Source organism: Thamnophis elegans, chromosome 11, assembly GCF_009769535.1.
Source record: "Thamnophis elegans isolate rThaEle1 chromosome 11, rThaEle1.pri, whole genome shotgun sequence".
In the NCBI taxonomy this organism is placed as follows: Eukaryota; Metazoa; Chordata; class Lepidosauria; order Squamata; family Colubridae; genus Thamnophis; species Thamnophis elegans.
Window position 1 is genome coordinate 70,474,416 of NC_045551.1, and position 13,898 is coordinate 70,488,313.

Below are 13,898 nucleotides of genomic sequence, written 5' to 3' on the forward strand. Positions count from 1 at the left end.
GAACGGGAAGCCTTTGAGGGAACAGCTTGGCCTCTTCACAGTGAAGACCAGGGCTTTGGTTAGGGGCCATGGACAAAGCAGGAGAGAGGTGGGGGCCCTACGAGTAATAAACAACACTTGAAAATTAACCAGATAAGATGGAGGGGAGGGGGGTCTGGGTGGAGATGGGCTTTTGTAGGCATGGAGATAGGAGCTCTTGTCTCTTGAGAAGCTCTAGTCAGTGCCCAGGAGATGATGGTTGAAGGTCATGGTTGACAGCTCAGGTATTTAGTGTCCAAATTTTCACTCTCCTACCACACTAAAAAAGCTTCAATCTGTTTAGAATACAAATCTTCTCTCTCTTAATTTATCTCCACAACGCCTCTATAAATCTGTGATGTTTCTCTTGTGTCTCCTGCAGAACTTCCATGCTCGGGAAAAACTCCAGAAGTCGTGGCTATTAAATGTATTTTGGAATAACTTCTGAGACATTGTCTAAGAGCTTCCCATGCTCTGTTGTCCATACCTCCCTTGCCTCTCTCTTCTTACACCTTAATTTTAAGAAGTGATAGCCACTAAGGGAGCAATGGTAAGAGGATTCATAGAACAACAGAGTTGGAAGGGACCTTGGAGTTCTCCTCATCCAAAGCCTGCCCAAGGAAGGGGCCCTATGCCGTTTCAGACAAACGGTTGACCAATCTCTTCTTAAAAACATTCGAGAGGAAAAACAAATCTTATTTATTTCTTAAAGGTTCTAGAGTCCAGTGTGGAAATGTTCCACTTATTCTCCAGGCTGATCGGAAGGCAGTTGCTATAATAGTTCAGCAGGCTCAAAGCAGGGGTGAAATTCAGCAGGTTCTGAGAACTAGTAGCAGGAATTTTGAGTAGTTCAGAGAACCGGCCAATGCCACCTCCGGCTGGCCCCAAAGTGTGGAGGGAAGGGGGCTTTTGCAGTATCCTTCCCCTGCCACGCCCACCAAGGCAAAAAATAATTGAATTTCACCACTGGCTCAAAGCTGTCCAGAATTAAGGTCTGAGTTAATGGAAATATAACTTTTAAGCATACCAAGCTAAAACAAAGGAATGAAAGAAAGGAAAATGTCTGGAGGCCAAAATGTCATTTTTTTTTCTCCTGGTTTTAGGAATGAGCTTCATTTGGCTGGAAAAACAAAATGCCCCAAATCTGCGGGCATTGGGAGAGAAATCCCTGCAGGGCATTTACAGGGGAATCGCCCTGGCTGGGAAACTGTGCTGAGAGTTCAAACACCCCCCAGGCCAAGCAGAAGAAGATTTGGGTTTTGTCAGGGGAAACATCCTGAGGCCACCGGACAAGGGGCAAAAGTCTTTCTCCTTTCAGTACCTGGGAAGGTATGAAAGGCCCTCTTGATGAAGGACAGCCGCTCCCCTAAGCCACCCAAAGGCCTTTCCTGGTGCTCCCCCATTGGAGTCTCTTTGAGGGGGGGGGAAGCCAGCGTCTTTGTCATGCAGGACGATTCATTTGCAAACACTCCGAAAAGGGAAGGTTTGTGCTGCTGGGCAGGTTGACGACTGGCTAAAGAAATAAATAAAACCCAGAGAAAACAAATAGATTTCGGTCAGCCCCCCCTCCCCCAATCCTCCTGCCCCTGGACCCCCAAAGGCAGGGAAAGGGGGGGTCCTCCTGCCCACTGCCAGCTCAGCTCATTCCAGGCGGGGGAGGAGAGAAACACGGAAAGAAAAACAAACTTTTCTCAGTTTATTTTGTCAAAGCAAAAAAGGGAAAAACAAACGGAGGGCGTCATTTTAAGCAGGCTCACTTGGCCTTGTTTGTTTATTTATATTTCATTTGCTTATTAGCTTTCTGTTCTGCTTTTATTACTTGATAGGTACCTCAAGGCGGTGAACGTCTTCATGCTCCTCCTTCCTTCCCCACAGCGACAACCCTACGAGGTGGGTTGGGAGGAGAGAGAGGGACCTTTGACTTTCACGCCCAAGGCGGGACTAGAACTCTTGGTCTCCTGGTTTTTAGCCTGGCGCCTTCACTGCTCCACTGGCTCTCTTGAAAGTGGCCTTTTAAGTGTCTTTTTAAGTGGAATTGAAGTTGAGAGTGCTTACTCTGAAGAGGCAGGGAAAAAGAAGCTATTTGTAAAATAAAGATCATAAAATCTCTGGCCACCAACAACCTGATCACGAAGAACATTTAAAAGTTAGATCAAAGCATGCTAGACTGAGCAACATGGGTTGCAGAGTCCTTAGTGCAGCCAGGTGGGCCTTGGTGCTCCTCTTGAACGTGGCTGGTTCAGTTCCTGGGGCGGGGGAGGGGCAGGGCTGGTCTTTGGGTCGAGTTCAAGGTGTTACCACCGCACTAGAGTTTAGATGGTGGTTTAGATCAGTGTTTCTCAAGCTTGAAGGCGGCTGGACTTCAACCCCCAGAATTGTCCAGCCAGGTGGGAGGTGGCAAGAATGAGCAGCCCTGCTTCCGATTCTCCTACTTGAGCAGGGGGCTAGACTAGAAGACCTCCAAGGCCCCGTCCTGCTCTGCTTTACTCTGCTCTGCTCTATTCTATTTTAATTCATGTCTGAAAAAACTGGATTGAGTTCAGTGGCGGCACCTTGACTTGAAGGGCAGAGGGGAAAACCCATGGCATCTTTACAGGATTCATTACACACAACACACACACACACACACACACACACACACACCCTCAGATATCTTAATCTGTATAGAGGGAGGAACAATAGTATGGAAGTTTTAGTCATCCAGGTCCAAGTACCCTTTTGAAATTTATTTTGATTTTAAGGATGTGAACTATATAATAAAAAAATCAGTGGCAGTGAAGACATTGAAATTATCTTGGCCTTCCCGTTCTTCAGGCTTTAAGTGTCCTTTGGAACAAACTGTCTCCACAAAGTTAGACCATGGAAATAGTTACTCACGGTTAAGAGCTTCCTTGAATTTATTCCTTTCCCTATTAGGTGCAAATCTGAGCATGAAATGGGCCAACCCTTGATGGATTTGTTCCAGGTGAAGCAGAGGCCTCTTGCTCGCTCTGTCTCTCTCAGGTGAGCAAAACTCAGCACCTCTCGAGCTTTCTTCTGCCCTAAAGACTCCTGCTAGGTAGCCACACCAAAAGGGAGATTCAAACAATATTTTGGGTGCTGAGGTTGACAACATACTTTAGCAGAGAGGGAAAAACAGGGAAGAGGTTAAGGATTGTTGGGTCTAGAAGGTGATGGGGTTGAGAATCCAGGAGGTTTCTTGTGATTAGACCACCCTCTGTGGACACGTGGCAAGATCATTAGACCCGGGGTTCCCGCGCGCTGGCTGAAGGCTGTGGGAACGGGTTTATTCACCTGCCACTTAGAAAAGATGATTGGGAACCAGGGAAACCGATGAAGCAGCCTGAGAGCGAGTCAAGAGTTGAACAAATAGAGCACCAGATAAGCTTTTCCTCCTTTCTTAGGTAAACAATATTTCCCCCTCCCTCTCTCTGAGTTAGAGTCTGCCCGGTCATATGGTGGAGGCCACTTCCTTATTTTAATACCTTCTCCCGTGCAGAGTTAGTCCTGATAAATATTGGATAGTTGGCTGGCTGGGAAGCAGTGGGACAGAAAGGGTCTCTCCTTGCTGTGGCTGACGCCAAGTCACCATCTCAGGTCAAAATTAAAAATGAGAAGCAAGGACATCATCAACCCTGTGGAGATTTCCTCAGGAAGTCCTCCGGGATTGGGCGGCCTATAAATTCAATAAATGGAAATGGCAATAAATGGAAATGCATTGAAAGGATGCAGATCCTCTGGTTACAAGTCCCAGTTTTGTCCCAAAAGTGCTTTTTCAAGAGGCAACTGGATTTTCTTTGAAGGCGTTTCGCTTCTCATCCAAGAAGCTTCTTCAGCTCCATAGCTCCATAGCTGAAGGAGCTTCTTGGGTGAGAAGCGAACCGTCTTCAAAGAAAAACCAGAAAGTCCAGTTGCCTCTTGGAAAAAATCACCTTTGGGGAAACCAGGACCTGGATGATGGAGAATCTCTGTAGACAATTCCCAATTTTGTCATCTTTCGGAATGCCTTTTGGAGTCTGAAAGAGGGAGACCGTCATATCCAAACTGTGGCTCTTCTTCTTGTTGTTGTTCGTTGTGTTGTTCCTGTCACATCACAAGGACCACCGTTTTGCATTTCGCCCAACCCTTAGTCCTGGTGGGCCATAAAACTATGGTTCTCATGTCTTCATGCAGGCAATGCTTTGGAGACAGAAGTTCAATCCCGTTTTGAGTCCTGGTGACTTATATGGCAAGTCCCTGAAGTTTTCTCGGCAACGTTTTCTGGACGTAGTTTGCCCTTGTCTTCTTCTGCCAAGGGTTGAAGGAGAGCGACTGTCACCAAGGCCTTTGACTCAGGGTCTCCTGGTTTCTAGCTTGGTGCCTTAACCACTACACCAAACTGTCCCCTCTTAGTGTAATGAAGCTGCCTATGAAAATAGTTCAGATGTTTCAGGTAGTAGAGGCTGTGATGGCCCGGATGATGTAATATCAGTTTCATATCAGTTGTGGGGTCCTTGGTGCTCTCTGAGCTTGGCTGTTTTCTTGCAGATGTTTCATGACCCAACTAGGGAACACCATCAGCCTAACTAGCAGTTGGGCCATGAAATGTCTGCAAGAGCAGAGAGCACCAAAGACTTTTCATTTCAACCCTGAGCGACAAATATTCTCCTTTATTGGTTATCTCAATTGCATTTGCTGTGCAAAGTTGAGGTCAAAAGGCTGGCGTTGATCTTCAGATAAGAGAATAGCAGAGTTGGAAGGGACCTTGGAGGTCTTCTAGTCCAACCCCCTGCTCCTGAAGGAAACCCTCTTCCATGGCAGAGTTGGAAGGGACCTTGGAGGTCTTCTAGTCCAACCCCCTGCTCCTGAAGGAAACCCTCTTCCATGGAAGACAAATTGCTGCCCAATCTCTTCCAGTGTTGGAGTTCCCACAACTTCTGGAAGCAAGTTATTCCATTGGTGAATTGTTCCGACAGTCAGGAAATTTCTCCAAGTTGGTTTTCACCTGGATTAGTTTCCACCCATTGCTTCTTGTTCTACCCTCGGGTGCTTTGGAGAATAGCTTGACTCCCTCTTCTGAGATAACCCCTGAGATATTGGAGCACTGCTATCATCTCCCCCCTTGTCCTTCCTTTCATTAAACTAGACATATCCAGTTCCTGCAACCGTTCTTCATCTGTTTTAGCCTCCTGCCTCCTAATCATCTTTGCTGCTCTTCTCTGTACTGTTTGTAAAATCTCAACATTTTTTATATTGAACCAACCAAAACTGGATGCAATATCCCAGGTGTGGCCTTATGATATTAACCTGTGCAACCAGATTCCCAGCAGAGCCATAAAGAAGTCTAAGAACCGTCACAAAGCATTAACTGTGGTTTCAGGGCCTCCACTGAGATATCAAGAAGGGCAGCTGGGTCAAGTTCTGTTTGGAAAACTGCCCTTTTCCAGCTCTGGAACCTCCTTTCATGCCTCTCCTCCTGCTATCTTTTTGGCACACCTTAAAATGGGTCCAGGCTGCTTTTAAGTGAAAGGGGAAACAAGGTCTGTTTTTGTCCTTGCTGGCCTTGGAAGAGAATGATATGTATGGCTTACAGTTTAAAACAAAGCCATTTGTCTTTCAAGTCTGATAATGCAGTTCCCTTTTTTTCCCCTTTTTTTTTTTGCCTTCTCGAAGCTGATGCTGTTTTTTCCCTGTTTTTTTGTGAATTGCCAAAACGATTTTACCAAACTTCAAAGGCCACTTTCGCTCTTCGGATCTGTTTTCCTTTCCTCCGAGGAGGCTGCAGATGTGCCCAATTGAATCCATGTCAACTAACTGGAAGGAAAATTTTTGGTTTACTTTGTCTGAAATGGTTTATCATTTGTTGTTGCAAATTATTGTTTCTGGCAAGGTGGCCCAGTTTAATCACAGGACGAATCAATCATCTGGATGGGGAAAACCCTGGAGATTATATTCCCCCTTAGTTCAATAACAGCATTTATGATCATGATAATCTTCTCCACTCTCACAGTGAATTCCCTGTAATTCCTCAGTCTTTTGCATACACCTTTAAAAAAACAAAACAGTCCCTTAAATGATGTAAACATTATATTATAATGTTTATTTATAATTATGCATCATAAAATAATGCATAATTTTTAAAATGTACTATCATAACTATCAAATCATAATTATAAATAAAAACCAAACATTTGTTATTATAGTACATTTTAAAAATTAGAACGTGTTAATGTTTTATGCAGAGGACCTAATAAAAATATTCTGAAAGAAACCTGTATTTTTCCGAGGCTTGATTTATTCCCCTATTTCTAGCCATTCTCTAAAGTGGTTGTCCTGCTTTTTTAAAAAAAGGAGATCAGGATGGTTTGATGCAATTTGTTCTTGATAAGTCAACTTTGCTTGGCTCCTGGATTTCACAACCTGCTCGCTAAATTATTTGTCTATTGTCTGTGTCAAGCTGACCAATTGTAAACCAGCTGATCTCTTTCTGAAGACTAGAATAATATTGAGTGATCTGCCATCTTCTGGCCCTGTTCCTGATTTCTTAAAGATGAGAGAAAGAAGGGGGATTTGAAATGACGTCTGCAAAATCTTTGCTTGGAAGTTGTTATTATTTCTGAAGTTCCCAGTAGTTTTAATGTTCTAATGCAGTGTTTCTCAACCTTGGCAACTTGAAGATGTCTGGACTTCAACTCCCAGAATTCCCCAGCCAGCGAATGCTGGCTGGGGAATTCTGGGAGTTGAAGTCCAGACATCTTCAAGTTGCCAAGGTTGAGAAACACTGTTCTAATGTTATATTTTTCCTTGTTCTGCATATGTTTTATGTAGCATCCATTTGTCATCTGAACAAAGTAAATCTGAGCAAGAAACCAACAGCATTGTTGAAACTGAAATTTTCAGCTTGGTGTCAGGTTTCTGAAAGATGCCCTAACTAATTCATGAGCCACGAGCCAAGTTTCAAAAGAAAGCCAGTCATTTATTAGGAAGACCATTTCAGCAATACCCCATTGCAGTCAGATCTGACTTCATTTAAGTTATGGCTGAATTTTGCCCCTGTTTCTTCCTGTTTTGTGGCAACGTAAGGACTCTGATGACATGTTTAACTCCCCCCTGTCCCCCCACCCTCTCCCCCACCTCTGCCTGCTCTTCCCCTACATAAATTGATTCTGGGATGCTGCTCCATTGAACAGAGGCTACATTCAGTTTTGCTTCTGCTCCAAGGAAACAAGCAGCATGGCCAACCAAACATCCGTATGTATTCTCCCATGGCATTACCCAGAAGTCTTTGGCCATAACCAGCAGCTGTGAAAACCTACATTCCGGGAGTAAGTATAGCTTTTCTCTGCAAACCTTTTGGAGATCTTGGTTGATCCCTGTTTATAGAGAAAATCCTCCTGGGGCAGAATTCATCAACATGGCTGGGAATAGGGAAGGCAGCCAAGGCGTACACTCCAGCCCAGAAGGTTAGCCATGCGGAAAAATAGAGAATTCACACACACAACCCGCCACATTAAAAACCTGGGCATAGTTTGTCACTAGCTAAGTCTGAGAAGCCTTAGGGATGCTTTCATCCAACAATTGTCCTGCTCCAGAATTCCTCTCCTTTTCTCGCCAGATCTTCTACAGAAATATCCAGAAGGAGATTGAAGACTGAAGACTGAGAAGCTGTCTATCTGGAAAAGAACTATGAGGATAAGGTGACCAGACGTCCCGCTTTTGGTGGGACAGTCACGATTTTCTACAATTTGTCCCGCGTCCCGCGTCACTATCAAAAAGTCCCGATTTTTCATTTTTCATTTTGGTGCCTTCTCGCTCGCTCACTCGATCTTCCACTTTTGCCGCGTTGCAGCTCGCTCACTCGCTCCCCCGCCCATCCGCACTAAGTCTAAGCCAGCCCAGCCTGCCGCTCACTGATTGGCTGGAGTCCAGCCAATCAGTGAGCGGGCTGGGGGCGGAAAAGTTTAAGCTTCGCGCTGCTTGACTCGAGTCTCCATTTCGCCTTCGCCTTCTTGTCCTGGGGTCATGTAATCGCCTTTTGTGACCTTTTGACAAAATATAAAATTTTTAATCAAGTCCCCTCCACCCGGTCAATGGTGTCCCTCTTTACCAATCTGAAAAATCTGGTCGCCTTACATATCCACCAACACACCATCCTCCCACTATTTCCCCCCAAAACAACAATCCTGTGAGGTGGGTCAGGCTGAGACAGAATGACCGGCTCAAAGTCACTCGGAAGGATTTCACGCCTAAAGTGGGACTAGAACTCACTGTCTCCTGGTGACTGGCTCAAAGTCAGGCGAATGGCTTCATGCCTAAGGTGGGACTAGAATTTACTGTGCCCCAGTTATTGGCCCCAAAGCAAGACTTCTGCTTTCTAGCCTGGCACCTTAACCACTAGGCCAAAGATAACGGACTCCATGCTACCATGGAAAAAAAGGGGGCCAGAGAGTTGAAGAGGCACCTGAAGGACAAGACTTTAGCAGGAAACTATAAACTGGTGTGATTGTTGAATTACTGCAAGTTATTCACAATGGTTTGAGCAGACAGACTGAAAACGTTTTGCAAATTTATTCCTGAGGATCAGTAGGGATTTTTACTTAAAAGACTTTTATTTAAAGGACAATGTGAGGAATGTGTTGGAGATTTTGGAATATTTGGAGCAAGGTATTGAAAAACAAAGGATGTTCGTTTTGTTAGGTGCAGCTGGAAAACCTTTGGTCATTTCAAAGGGACGCTCTTGTTGCTCCAAGCAGCTGGGTGGCTTTGGGCCAGCCACTCTCTTTTAGCCCTAGGAAACCGGCAATGGCAAATCACTTGCCAAGAAAACTGAAGTTGCCTGGGGTCAACACTGTCACAAGGCACAAACACACACAAAGGCAAACCCCAAAGCTTGAATAAAAGTATGAAATGCCAGGCAGGCTCACAGCCTTGGTCTCTTAGGCTGCAAATGTGCTCTTACTTACTTCTAAGGCAACCAAATCAATGGCAACTTACTTCTGAGTAAGCTTCCCGTGTGTATCTTACTCAGTGATCCGTCCTCAATGTTTCAGTAGGCTGCTGTTGTATATTTTCCTTCTGCTTTCTCATGAACGCAATGTTGATATTTGTAGGAGTTTGTGTGGTTGGGGTTTATTGTCCTTCCTGGCCAACGGTGCCACCTCTGAAGCATAAAAGATCGTTTTTCAAAAGCCTCTAAAGATTGTGTTGGAACATTTCTGGAAAATAACCTGAGCTGCAGGCCCCAGAGTTGTATAACTGCGGAGGCTGGTTACAAAATGCTCCCTGAAAGAGATGGGGAGGGAGAGAGAGAGAGAGCTTGGAAAAACATTGCTGTGACTGTGCTACTCACGCGCAATTTCACAATCCCACTGCTAGCCTTTCTGGTAATCTGCAGAAGGTAGTTTTCCTGTCAAAGGAAGCTTTGTGAAGGCAACGTAATCATGTATTAGAAGTCGCTTTTCCCTGGCAGGGAGTTAACCAGGCGGCCTCTGGCGATAAAGGAAGGTCTGAAGGGCTCCCTGTCTTGCTCACGGCTTCCCTTTTCCCAATTTTACCTTTCCTAGACAAAAACAGCACACAGGGGCAGAAACCCTGCTTACAATGTCCCTTTTCTTGCAGGGACTCAAGTCTCGGAGTCTCTGCCACATCATGACCGCACGTGTCTTGAACCCAGGTCCTCCCAAGCGGAGACTGCTTTCAAAGGCAACACGCAGGGCAGTTGTGGAGATGGAGATTAAGAGGGGAATCTGTATTGCTAAGCAAACTAAATACCCAGACAACGCGACGTTTATTAAGCACTAAGAAATGTAATAAATAGAAAATGAATAAAAATTATTTAAATCATCATCATCATCATCATCATCATCATCATCATCATCATCATCCTCCCCTTGGGATCCATCCGTAGAGCATGAAAAGGAGACCACCAGCCAATGAAGAGTAAATATTGAACGGTTGGAAGACTTCAGATAATACTGTAAATAAATACGACTCTTTTGAAATGTTCTTTTCTTCTCCGTCTCTATTTGTTCAACCAAGTTCAATAATGGCCAGCCAGGCTTCGCATCTCCAGCTGGCATTCAATTCAAACATGCCTTCAGTAAATAGAATGTGCTGTAAAAATATATATATAACGCAATAAAAGAAAGGATACACCAACTACATGCATGTAGCCACGAGGAACCAAACCGGATCCTTGCAAAATGTTAAATCCTGAGGAGAATTTAAAAAAAAGATAGCTACCTGCAACTAAGGCATGAAATTGAAAAACAGACTTTTTTTAAAAAAAAATTACAAATGGAGAATCCTGCATTTTTGCAACTGTGGCACAAATGCCATGAAAGCAGGTGTGACTGGCTTTAACAACTGCCTTCCTTAGGCTTGACGAGGGGTGTTAGATTTTAAAGTAATATGATTGCACATGTATACTGTCTTCTATTTTTTCTTTAAAACTAAGATACGTTAAGTATATTGATATGGAGGCATAAATACCATCAACATAGAATGGAGTTTGCTCAGAAGCGGAAATACACCAATGAGAGGAAGAGTGGGAAACAGAGGAGAGAAGAGAGATGGGAAGAGAGGGATAGGAGAGAGGGTAAGGGGGGGAGATGAGGCGGATAAGGAGGAGTGGAATGAAGAGAGAGGAGAAGGAGAAAGGAAGGGGAAGTAGAGTAGGAAAAGATGATGGAGGGAAGAAAGGAGGTAGGAGAGAGGTAGAAGAAAGAGGTGTATGGAGAGCAGAAGATCTAATATGTTAAGTATATTGATATGGAGGCATAAATACCATCAACATAGAATGGAGTTTGCTCAGAAGCTGAAATACACCAAGTGAATGAGAGGAAGAGTGGGAAACAGAGGAGAGAAGAAAGATGGGAAGAGAGGGATAGGAGAGAGGGTAAGGGGGGAAGATGAGGAGGATAAGGAGGAGTGGAATGAAGAGAGAGGAGAAGGAGAAAGGAAGGGGAAGTAGAGCAGAAAAGGATGATGGAGGGAAGAAAGGAGGTAGGAGAGAGGCAGAAGAAAGAGGTGTATGGAGAGCATAAGAGCCAATAATGGGTTTTTATCTTTCTGGGCGTTGATGACAAGAGGAATTGATGTAATTACTACTTAATACAATAGAATATTGGCTATGTAATAGTATACATGTGATTATATGTTATGAAAATGGAAAATAAAAAAACTATATTTTGGCAACAACTGCCTTCCTTTGGATAGCAATGGAAATTCTCTTTCCCAAGTGTCATTGTAATGCGAGGACTATCTATAGAATACTGTACAGCTACAAAACTTCCTAGATTTGGTTTCCAATGATCTCAGAACAATTCAATTCAAGTTAGACGGAGGGACACATAAGACGGCTGGACAGGAAGATAAGGACAGAATAACGTGTTGATATTCTATCTTGGGATTGCTTCAGAATTGTCGCTGGTGACTTACTGGCCATTTAATAATAAAATAAAAAATTACAGAAACAGTTATGCATTTGGAATATGAATAACAAATGGAGAAGAGAACCTGGAATCTGTTGGGTAGATGAAGAAGTGATAATTTTAACATTCTTTTGAAATTTTCAGCGGTACAAACCAATCTGCAACTTGACTTGACCACCATATTGGTTTTTTTAAAAAAATCCTCTCTCTTCTTTTGCTCCTAATATACTGTACTTTATCTCTGAAGAAACCCACGTTTCCCATGTGGATTTAAGAAGAATCTATAGATTTATGTCTCTGCATTTGCTTTGTCTTGTGCAACTGAACACTCATCACAGCAACAGGGAGACGCCAACTGAACATTTATCATCGCTTTATTCCTGTGATTTTTCTGGCTTCTGCAGCAAATGAAACGTTTCTTTTTCCCTTCTTCGCTTCTTTCTGCCATATCTCATCCAGGGAAGAGAGAGACAGGCTCTCAAAAGTTTGCGCTTTAGCTGATGCCGTCAACGTTGTGCCTCAACAAGCTCTTTGAAATTAACAGTCAGAACAGTAAAGATGTTTTCGTCACAAACTCGTGGCCACCATTTTGGCTTTTGCTCTCCTGTGGACAAACTGGAGGGCAGCTTATACGTTGCTTTGGTCGCCAAGATGTTGAGACTCTAGAAAGATTGCAAAGAAGAGCAACTAAGATTAGTTGGGCCTGGAGGCTAATATATATAAAGAATGGTTGCAGGAATTGGGTTTGGCCAGTCCAGAGAAAAGATGGGCCGGGGGGGGGGACATGATAGCAGTCTTCCAATATCTCAGGGGTTGCCTCAAAGAAGAGGGAGTCAAACTATTCTCCAAGGCACCTGAGGGCAGGACAAGAAGCAATGGGTGGAAACTAATCAAGGAGAGAAGCAATTTAGAACTAAAAAGAAATTTCCTGATAGTCAGAACAATTAATCAGTGGAACAGAAGTTGCCTTCAGAGGTTCTGGGTGTTCCATCACTGGAGGTTACCAAGAAGAGACTGGGCAGCCATTTCTTCTGGAATTGTACACGTAGTGCTTGACTTTCGACCACAATTGACCCCAGAATTTATGTTGCTATGTGAAACATTTGTTAACTAAGTTTTGCTCCCTTTTGCAACTTTCCTGCCACATTTGTTAAGTGAATCATTGCAGTTGTTAAGTTTGTCACACGGTTGTTAAGTGAAACTGGCTTCCCATTGACTTTGCTTGTCAGAAACATGACTCAGGGACACGACAACCGTCATAAAAATGAGTTCGGTTGTCAGGCATCTGAATTTTGCTCACGTGTCTGGGGGGGATGCTGCAATGAGAGCGAGTGTGAAAAATGGTTGTAAGCAGTGGTGAGATTCAAAATTTTTTACTACTGGTTCTCTGGGCGTGTGGGCTGGCTTGGTGGGTGTGGCAGGGGAAGGATACTGCAAAATCCCCATCCCCTCCTCACCTCACTGACCTGCTTCCCAGCTCCGTCTTCCTGTGCAGGGCAACAAAAGAAGACCCAGCAGGGGATCAGCTGGGACTCAGGAGGCAGCGCATTGATCTGGGGCGGGCGCGGCCAGCCAGAGGTGGCATTTGCCGGTTCTCCTAACTACTCAAATTTTCCACCAGAACCGATCAGAAGTGGCTGAATACCACCTGGTCATAAGTCACTTTTTCAGTTCCATGGTAACTTTGAATGGTCACTAAATGAATTCTTGTAGGTCAAGGACTGCCTGTGTAGGCTCTCCTGCTTGAGCAGAGGGTTGGACTAGAAGACCTCCGAGGTCCCCTCCAACTCTGTTATTCTGCTTTGGGGAATATCCTGTCCAGGGTGGCCCAAAGCAGATTCCCAGGCCAGAAGCAGAGCACAAAAGTCCCGTTTTCAGATCTTCGGCCCCGGGAGGTTTGCAAAAGTCCCAACTCTCGTCTTTCAAGCTGTGACTGGAGGCCCCTTGTTCTCCTGGGCTTTCCGCCTTCCTACCTTCCTCCTTGGCTCTCTTGGTGGAGCCTGTCAGACTCACCGACTCCACTTCGTCAACTCCGATAAAGCGGCGCTTTCTTAGGTAACAGCCTCAAGCGCGTCAGGCGAGTCGGTTGTTGCTGCATTAAAACAAACACTCTTCCCCATCACTTTCCCTGGCTCACCTACTGTGGCCGCCAGGAAGCCCGGAAGGCTGATTAGCCGGGAGACAAAGGAGGCTTTGGGGAGCCCAGAAAGAGCCAGCCAGGCCTCCAAAGAGAAGAGCTGATGCTGTTGCTGCTGCCGCCGCCCCAGAATTGGCCGAGGAGGCAGCTCCTTTCCAGGGTTGGTTCATTTGATGATTTATTCCGTGCCTCTTAGCCCTGCTCCACCCAGGAGAGAGAAGAGAAATGACTCTCAGAGGTTTGCAGAGGTCAGCCGACTGAGCAATAAAGAGCCCCTTATGGCCCTGGTGCTGAAGACAAGGGAACAAATCCAGATTCAAAATGTGTGTGTG

At 44.8% G+C, this 13,898-nt stretch overlaps 1 long non-coding RNA gene across 1 annotated transcript; it reads right to left on the reverse strand.

Annotated features, from left to right (window-relative positions):
- Positions 1–11,529: 11,529 nt before the first annotated feature.
- On the reverse strand, positions 11,530–13,696 carry LOC116515033. Its single transcript, XR_004256180.1, has 2 exons — positions 13,403–13,696; positions 11,530–12,091 (listed from the first exon to the last, which is right to left on the reverse strand). It is a non-coding gene; the product is annotated as an uncharacterized LOC116515033 (long non-coding RNA).
- Between the last annotated feature and the right edge of the window lie 202 nt (positions 13,697–13,898).